Source organism: Lepidochelys olivacea (assembly GCF_965140295.1).
Source record: "Lepidochelys olivacea isolate rLepOli2 genome assembly, chromosome: 25".
Taxonomy (NCBI): domain Eukaryota; kingdom Metazoa; phylum Chordata; order Testudines; family Cheloniidae; genus Lepidochelys; species Lepidochelys olivacea.
In genome coordinates this window covers 18,846,856-18,855,124 of record NC_140435.1, presented here as the reverse complement: position 1 = coordinate 18,855,124, position 8,269 = coordinate 18,846,856, and the positions used below count along the sequence as shown (strand labels likewise).

The 8,269-nt window shown below is 61.8% G+C and overlaps 1 pseudogene across 2 annotated transcripts; it reads right to left on the bottom strand.

Moving 5' to 3' along the window:
* Positions 1-1,193: 1,193 nt before the first annotated feature.
* On the bottom strand, positions 1,194-7,380 carry LOC311513053 (ectoderm-neural cortex protein 1 pseudogene; annotated as a pseudogene). 2 transcript variants are annotated; one of them, XR_014714650.1, is made up of 4 exons: positions 7,292-7,380; positions 3,779-5,585; positions 1,787-1,935; positions 1,194-1,531 (listed from the first exon to the last, which is right to left on the bottom strand). The product of XR_014714650.1 is annotated as an ectoderm-neural cortex protein 1 pseudogene (transcript). The 2 variants fall into 2 exon arrangements; XR_014714649.1 differs by having other exon boundaries at positions 1,194-1,935.
* Positions 7,381-8,269: the final 889 nt, after the last annotated feature.

Here is an 8,269-nt window from a genome sequence, read left to right as displayed (position 1 = left end):
GTTCTGGTGTTTCCAAACTTCAGCCCAAATCTTCATAGCAGGCTGCAGCTCCAGACTTAAATTGCTGGCGGCAGCAGGCCCCAGAGCTGACTCTGCTGCAGGAGACCAAGTGAGGGGAAATGAGAGAAGTTTCAGCCAAACAGTGCTGTTTTTAGACACTTCTACACGTGCAGCCAGCATAGCAGCTCCTTTGGGAGCTGGCTCCGGTTGCTGATGCAAACTAGAGTCCTGCAAGGAGCTGGGTTTTAACAGGAGCTGTCGGAGCTCCACCCAGCCCCAGGCTGTGCAGCTGGGATGGAAAGCTCAGCCTGTGGGAAGGGGCAGCCCTGGGCGGTGGGGTTCTAGCCCTGCTACTTCGGCGCTCTGACATTGAGCGAGGCCCTGCCGCAGAGGTGCTTGTTCTTGGGAGAAAGGCTTTGTCACAAGCACTGGTACGTGCTGCTCACAGTTGGCTAATACGTTTTGCTTGCATTCCATGCCAGGGGTTGGGCTCGAGCATTCCTACAGCTGTCTGCAATGGTAGTTTGGACCCTGGTCAGGTCCACGGTGTAGCCGAGGGCCGGCTGTCCCTGGAAAGAGCCTCCCACCTGGTGCCACCTCCAGCAGCCAGGGCAGCCTTTTTGTTCCCTCCTCCATTGCAGGCCAACTGGAGTGCCCCAGGGGCACCCGTGATACAGGAATGGCCTGAGATCATATGAAGCCCGTTCAAGGCAATCACTTGTCTTGAATGCAAACAGACATTTTAAAAGGAACCAGAAGCGATTTTGGCAGGGCACTGAGCAGCCATGTTCGCACAGCTCCTAAATGCTGTATTTCCTTCTAGTGCCCGGGAGCGTGGCACTGCAACAGAGAAGCATTAGCTCTTAGCACGTCTCCTCCCTCCCCTCTGCCCAGCCAGCAGAAAAGGCACTATGTGTGAAAGGCAGGTAATAGCTTCTCTCGCATGTAGGAGGGAGAGAGCTTTCCCCTGAGTCCATCAGAGAAGGAAGATGAATGTGTGACCTGTCCATGCCAGGACACGCTGTGGGTGCCAGTCCCATCAGCACAAGGTTTGGACGGTGCAATTGCTCTAAGAACACCCTTCCCCTCCGCTGCTGCTAAACACCATCTATGGGGCCAGCAGGCAAGTGTGAGAGAAGAACCCTAATTAAGCGTGCAGCTTTTTGAGCAACAACCTCAAGAGGCGGTGGGTTTTATTAGGGTTTATTGAAGCAGCTCCAGGCTGCCGTATAAAAAACATTGTACAGAACCAGCTCACGGGCTGTCGACAAAGTGTTAAGACATTTCATGCACTTGTCACTGGTGCTGCAACAGAACCCAGAGGCCAGCTGCTCCTGGTTAGGAATCTTGCTCTGTCCCTGGCAGTGAACAATAGTTCCATCAGAAATACTGGTTTGCTCACTCGCAGTTGTGAAACAGCCACCTGCCTCCCGAAGTGCTGCAGATCTTGGTGACGGCATGCATGACTGGCAGTGCAGGGGCAGCTGTGGGAAACACGAAGGGGTCCTCCCTTCTTAGGCTGATGCCTGCACTGAAAAAAGTGACAATGTCTGTAAAGGAAACAGACTACATCCCTGCAGCTCCTGCTGGGAGATCCCTTGCATGTAAGGGCAAGAATGGAAAATCTGTCCTTCCACACCAGCATCTCAAGGGAGAGCCGGGCAGCCAGCCTGGCTGGAGCTTTGCCCACCAAGCTCCCTTTAGAATCTATCCTAAGCCCTCCGAAACCGTTGTGACTTTGCAGCCAGTTATTTGACACCAAAGGGGCCTGTCCTGCCCTGCACACCTGGTGCTGATGGGTTCCATGTCCATTGGATTGTGGGGCACCCCAATGATTGACAGGTTGTGCTCTACTGCCCAGGTCTTGCGTGCGGATTCTTGGTGAAGTGAGAAGCTGGTGAAGTGGAACATGAAACTTGCTGCTTCTGGTGAAACCTGTAACGCAGAAGGGGTTGTCGTGAGAACGCTAAGCAATGAAACCAGAACCATTTGCTGGGAACAGAAACTGAGGCAAGGTTAGGGCTTAATTTGTGCCAGGGCTTGCCAGGGCTGAGCCCCAGCACCTCAGGGCTTGCTGCATCAGTTATGAATGTAAAAAAAACATTGCTTAAGCTCCAGCACCTCTTTCATTACAAATTAAGCACTGGGAAAGGTGAGTCCACGCCCCTCAACCTGGCCTTCTGTAGCAAGCCTGCCTGCATCCAAAAAGGTATGTCCTGTAAGGCGCAGGATTTTACATCTGCATGCAGATGCGGTCGCCCCTTCTCAGAAAAAATAGATTGGAATTGGAGAAGGTTCAGAAAAGCGCAACAAAAATGATTAGGGGTATAGAATGGCTTCCGTATGAGGAGAGATTAATAAAACTTGGGACTTTTCAGCTTGGAAAAGAGCCGACTAAGAGGGATATGACAAAGGTCTATAAAATCATAAATGGTATAGAGAAAGTAAATAAGGAAGTGTTATTTACTCCTTCTCATAATACAAGAACAAGGGGCCACCAAATGAAATTAATAGGTAGCAGGTTTAAAACAAATACAAGAAAGTATATTTTCATGCAATGCACTGTCAACCTCTGGAACTCCTTGCCAGAGGGTGTTGTGAAGGCCAGTACTATAACAGGGTTCAAAAGGGAGCTAGATAGATTCATGGAGGATAGGTCCATCAATGGCTATTAGCCAGGCTGGGCAGGGATGGTGACCCTAGCTTCTGTTTGCCAGAAGCTGGGATTGGGTGACAGGCCATGGATCACTTGATGATAACCTGCCTGTTCATTCCTTCTGGGGCATCTGCCATTGGCCACTGTCAGAGGACAGGACACTGGGCTTGACAGACGTTTGGTCTGACCCAGTATGGCCATTCTTATGTACAGGGAATATTTGGCTGTATTTAACAAACTCATCCAGACACAGGATCATGGGTAAGAGAAGCAGAATGAAAGGCCTCGCGATTTGTCCCACTTCGGCACCAACTCCACTGAGAGAGAGTCCAGAGAGGGTTAATTCCTGTTACAACTTTTTTTAAATTAATAGCTCCTGCAGCAGGAGGTAAGTGGCATGAATGGGACCAGCGGATAATTAGAAGGAAGAGACCCTGTGTTTATATGTAGACAGGGCTTGTCTTACAAATGCAATTACAAGCCATACTGGGACTAAATCCCAGCTGTAATCTTCGCCTAGCACCGGCTCTCCTATCCCCACAAGTGACTGCTATTTGAGTGTCCCTGGCAGACTGATCCTGGCACCGTGAGGAGTCTGTGCTAAAACAAACCACTCTGTTATTTATGGCAACCAGCTCTATCTTTGGGCTCCTGCCGTTTGCTGCAGGCAGACTTGGAGTTGCCCCATGATAATGTAGTGATCAGCAAGCCGGGCTGTCCCATACCGTGGACATCAAATCCCATCTGCCAACAGCATTCCCCAAAGGTTTCACATAGGATAGGACTCTGGGGAAGTGCTGAGATGCCAGATGGAGCATTCTCCCCATCCAGTTATGTATACAGCCCTCCTCTCTCTAATACCCTACGGCCTAGAGGGACTCTTCCTTCTTCACTGGTTGGGGTCTTCCATGTCACCTGCAAATGCAGTCTGAAAGCTGGGGTTTGACTGCGAGGCTGCTGGGTAGAGAACTTGAGCCAGGACAGAGCTCCCTCTCCCAGCAGGCAGCCCTCGCTAGAGAAGCCATGCCAACATCTCTCAGCCTGGAAGGTTAACCTGTCTGCTTCTGTGCCCTGCTGGAGCAGAGAGGTCCCAGGGGGTTAGTGTGAAGGGTAAGGACTTACCGTTCCAGTCCTGGAGCGAGGCTCAGGCAGACAGGTATTTCCAAGTGCTGACGAAGGCGGTGGGGATGAGGGAGTAGGGCACCGTAGAGACACTGCTCCAGGTGTCGGAGGAGGGGTCGTAGCAGTCCAGAGTTTTGCAGCGCTGGGCCCCACAATAGCCCCCTACCACATAGAGCCTGTTTCCAGATGTGACAGCGCGACAGCTGATGCGTTTAGCAGTCACGTCACCGAATTTGGACCACTGGTAGGTGTCGCTGTGGAAGCGGTACGCGGAGCTGGCCGAGAACTCTGTGTCTCCCCCGATCACGATCACGTGGTTGCCCACTACGGCGGCAGCCGTGTAGCGCCAGGGCTGGGGACAGCTGGCAGGCACCGTCCAGCGGTTCTGGCCAGGGTCGAAGCACTGCACTTTGGGCAGCTTCTCCTGGTTCACGCTGGTGCCACCAAAGACAAACAGCTTCCTTTTGGCCCCCACCACAGCAGCGTTGCTCACGCCCTCCCGGAGAGGGGCTACCAGGGACCACTTGTCCGACTGGGGGTCATAGTGTTCGACCTGCTTGAGAGAGACGGAGGGCGAAGCTGGGAAGGAGCTGCTCACTGCTGTGTGGCCTCCGACCACATAGAGACAGTGGTCCAGCTCAGCAGAGCCATGGCCAAACCGGGCCACCAGCATGGGCGTGGCTTTTGCCCACTCATCGTGGAGAGTGTCATAAACCCAGACGTCTTTGGAGGCGCTGTTCTCGGAACCCTTACCGCCAGTGACGTAGACTTTGCAGCCGAGGGCACAAGCGCTGCACTCCTTGCGCGGGCTTGGGATGTCGGTGCGGGGGATTATCTCACTGGTTTGACGGTCAACCACGTAGATTTTGTCACACACGAATGTCTGGCCCCCGAGCAGCAGCAGGGCCTGGCTGACCTTCCGAGGCTGGGCACAGAAACCCGTCACCAGCCCATCATTCTGAAGGATCTTCATCTTGCAGCGCACGGCGTCGGCCACGATCTCCCCTCCCAGCTTGTGGCTGGTCACCAGTTCCTCGGCGGCCACCTGGTTCCGCAGGTAAGATTCTGGCAGGAGGGCCAGACGAACTGAGCGCAACAGCTCTGGCAAGTCCCCGTGCCGCTGCGGCAAGTCATACCGGATCCAGCCGATGACAGCCTCATACACCAGGCTCTCGTCCTCCACCTCCAGCTCCTCACTCTCCACCAGCTCCAGCAGCTTGTCTTTGGGCAGCTGCAGGAAGTCGTCGGTCTGGTAGAGAGACGTGAAGTTGGCCAGCGCCATCCTCCAGGACAGCTCCAAGAGCCTCTCACAGCAGTGGGCGTATGACAGCAGCAGCATGTTCAGGCAGTTGGCTGGGTGCAGGTTTTTCTCCAGAAAGTCGGCCGAGGCTTCGCGGATGTCCTGGAACTGCAGCATGTCCCCAGCCTCCAGCAGGGACTCCGCGTTCTCCTCATTGATCAGCACCCGAGCCGAGTAGATGTAGTCCAGCAGCAGCTCCAGGACCTCTGGGTGCAGGGAATTGTGGAAGTTGACTTCCGTATCTTTGCTTTCCTTCAGCCCGCCGTTGAACATGGCATCGAAGTACCGACTGCAGGAGGCCAGCACAGCCCGGTGGCAGTGGAAGGCTTGGTTCCCTGCCCGCAGCACCACGTCGGTGAAGAGATGCCGCTTACGCAGCAGGTTGAGCTGGGTCAGGAGGCTGTCGGCATGGCCAGGCTTGTGGAAGAGCTGGATGTTCATGGAGCCGGAGCTGGAGCGGGACTTCCGGTTCTCGTGATTGCTGACGGACATGGTCGCAAAGCTAGTCTGAAAGGAAAACAGCCGTGACCCTGGGCTCCAGTAAGAAAATCCCCACCTATTTCTCTCCTGCCTCCCCCAGGCGGCTCTCCAGCGGGCTCACACTCCTGCAACTAAGTGCCACTCCACCCATGTCAGCCCCTGGAGAACACAGGAGAGAGCAGCTCTGGCAGCATGGGCCCTGGAGCGAAACCGCTAGGCTGTGCTGAGAAGCTGGGTTCAGTGAAGTAGCCCAAGTCCCAAGATGAGAAGAAAGTGAATCAAAGGGAGGGAGTTACAGGAAAACTGTCATCGCAGCCACTGTGCAAGCTGGCCAAGGGCCCAAGGGCTGAGTTTAGTGTGAACTCGACAAGGGGCTGCGGGGCCCGAAGGTCGTGTTGGTAAAGTTCCAGCTACGCACTGTGCAACTCGAGAAAAGGCCCTGAGAGGAAAACTACACAACCTCAGGCAGCCCCCTCTCGCTCCCCACCCACCGCGGGCAGCAGGCTGTCCCGTTCCAGTCTCCTCCTCCCCCCCAAAACTAGAACAGACCCCCCCCAACTCCGGGCCTCCCAGGAGACGGGCGTGGGGGGCGAAGGGTGGGCGGGCAGCGGCTGCCCTACTGCAGTGGCCCGGGGCGTGGAACAGGCCCCGGGGGCCGGCGCGAGGCACGAAGCGAAGCCGCCTCTCCCCGGTGAGTCACAGCCCCGGGGCGCCCCTGCCTCCGAGCGGCACCGCGCCCATGCCCCTTCCCGGGCAGAGCCGCGCCCTGCCCGCCGGGGAGCAGCCCCCGAGAGACCGGGGGGGCCCGGCGCTGCTAAGGGGGGGGCCCGGCTGGGGGGGAGATCGGCGCTGCTAAGGGGGGGGGCCGGCCCCGGTAAGTGGGGGGGCCGGCTGGGGGGGGGGGATCGGCGCTGCTGGGGGGGTCCGGCTGGGGGGGGGGCCGGCCCCGGTAAGTGGGGGGGCCCGGCCCCGGTAAGTGGGGGGGCCGGCTGGGGGGGGGGGATCGGCGCTGCTGGGGGGGTCCGGCTGGGGGGGGCCCGGCCCCGGTAAGTGGGGGGGCCCGGCCCCGGTAAGTGGGGGGGCCGGCTGGGGGGGTTCGGCGCTGCTAGGGGGGGGGCCCGGCTGGGGAGGGGGCCGGCCCCGGTAAGTGCGGGGGCCGGCTGGGGGGGGGGGATCGGCGCTGCTGGGGGGGGCCCGGCTGGGGGGGGCCCGGCCCCGGTAAGTGGGGGGGCCGGCTGGGAGGGGGGGGTCGGCCCCGGTAAGTGGGGGGGCCCGGCTGGGGAGGGGGCCGGCTCGGGGGGGCCCGGCGCTGCTAAGGGGGGGGCCGGCTGGGGGGGGGGATCGGCGCTGCTAGGGGGGGGCCCGGCTGGGGCAGCCCGGCTGGGGGGGGCAGGCCGGCTGGGGGGGGGCAGGCCGGCTGGGGGGGGGCAGGCCGGCTGGGGCAGTCAAAGCAACCGGACCCTTCCGTACGGCGCGTTCCGCGCGGGGCCGCACGGAGCCCGGGCTGCAGGACGCGGCGCGGCGGGGGCAGAGGCCGGGCGGGGGGCGGCGCGGGGGCGGGCGCCGGGCCCGGTTCTGCCCTCTGAGCGGGCGCCGCGTGCAGGCCCGAGCCCCGCGGGGGACCCCAGGCCGGGCCCCCCGCGCCGGGCGCAGCGGCCGGCCCAGCCGTGGGGGCAGCGGACGGAGCCAGGTCCCGGACGGACCCGCGCAGGGCCCCGCTCCCCCGCACTCACCGGCGGCCCGGGACGCGCCGCTCCGCCCCTCACCCGCGCTCCGCGACTCTGGGCCGCCGCCGCCCGCCCCGCGTCCTTCCCGAGCCGCCCGCCCCGCCCCCTCATTGAGATGCAGCGCCCTGAGCCAATCGGCGCCCGACACCCTGCGCGGCCTCGCCGCGGCGCATGCGCGCTCCCACGGCCGGCGTGGGGGGGCTGCGCGTAGGGCCCGGCCCAGCAGAGAACTCGGGCGTCCGGCTCCAGCCCGGCGCCCCCGGCCTGGGCGCGGCCCCCGGCTGCCTGGCGCCTGTGGGGCAGGGCTGCCGTGGGGCGGAGCGCCCGGCCCGGGCCCCCCCGCGGGCCTGTCTGGGGCGCCCGGCACCTGCCCCTCCCATGGGGGCCCCGCCTTGCTCCCCGAGCGGGCCCGGCCCGGCCCGGCCCGTCCCCCCGCGGCACCATGTAGCCCGGAGGCTGGAGCCCTGCCAAGCCGCGCACGGCCGCTCCAGTTCAGCCTCAGCGACCCTGCACCCCGGAGCCCGGCCCCCGCCAGAGGCCTTGGCGCTGGGGACCAGGGAGGGGGCTACCGGGGAGGGGTTGAGCGCTGGGTGCCGGGGAGGGGGGTTGAGCGCTGGGGACCGGGGACGGGGGTGCCGGGGGGGGAGGGGGTTGAGCGCTGGGGACCAGGGAGGGGGCTGCCGGGGGGGGGGGGGGGGGGTTGAGCGCTGGGTGTCGGGGAGGGGACTGCCGGGGAGGGGGGTTGAGCGCTGGGGACCGGGGACGGGGGTGCTGGGGGGGGAGGGGGTTGAGCGCTGGGGGCCGGGGAGGGGGCTGCCGGGGAGGGGGGTTGAGCGCTGGGGACCGGGGACGGGGGTGCCGGGGGGGGAGGGGGTTGAGCGCTGGGGACCGGCGAGGGGGGGGGTTGAGCGCTGGGGACCGGGGAGGGGGGTGCCGGGGAGGGGGAGGGGTTGAGCGCTGGGGACCGGGGAGGGGGGTGCCGGG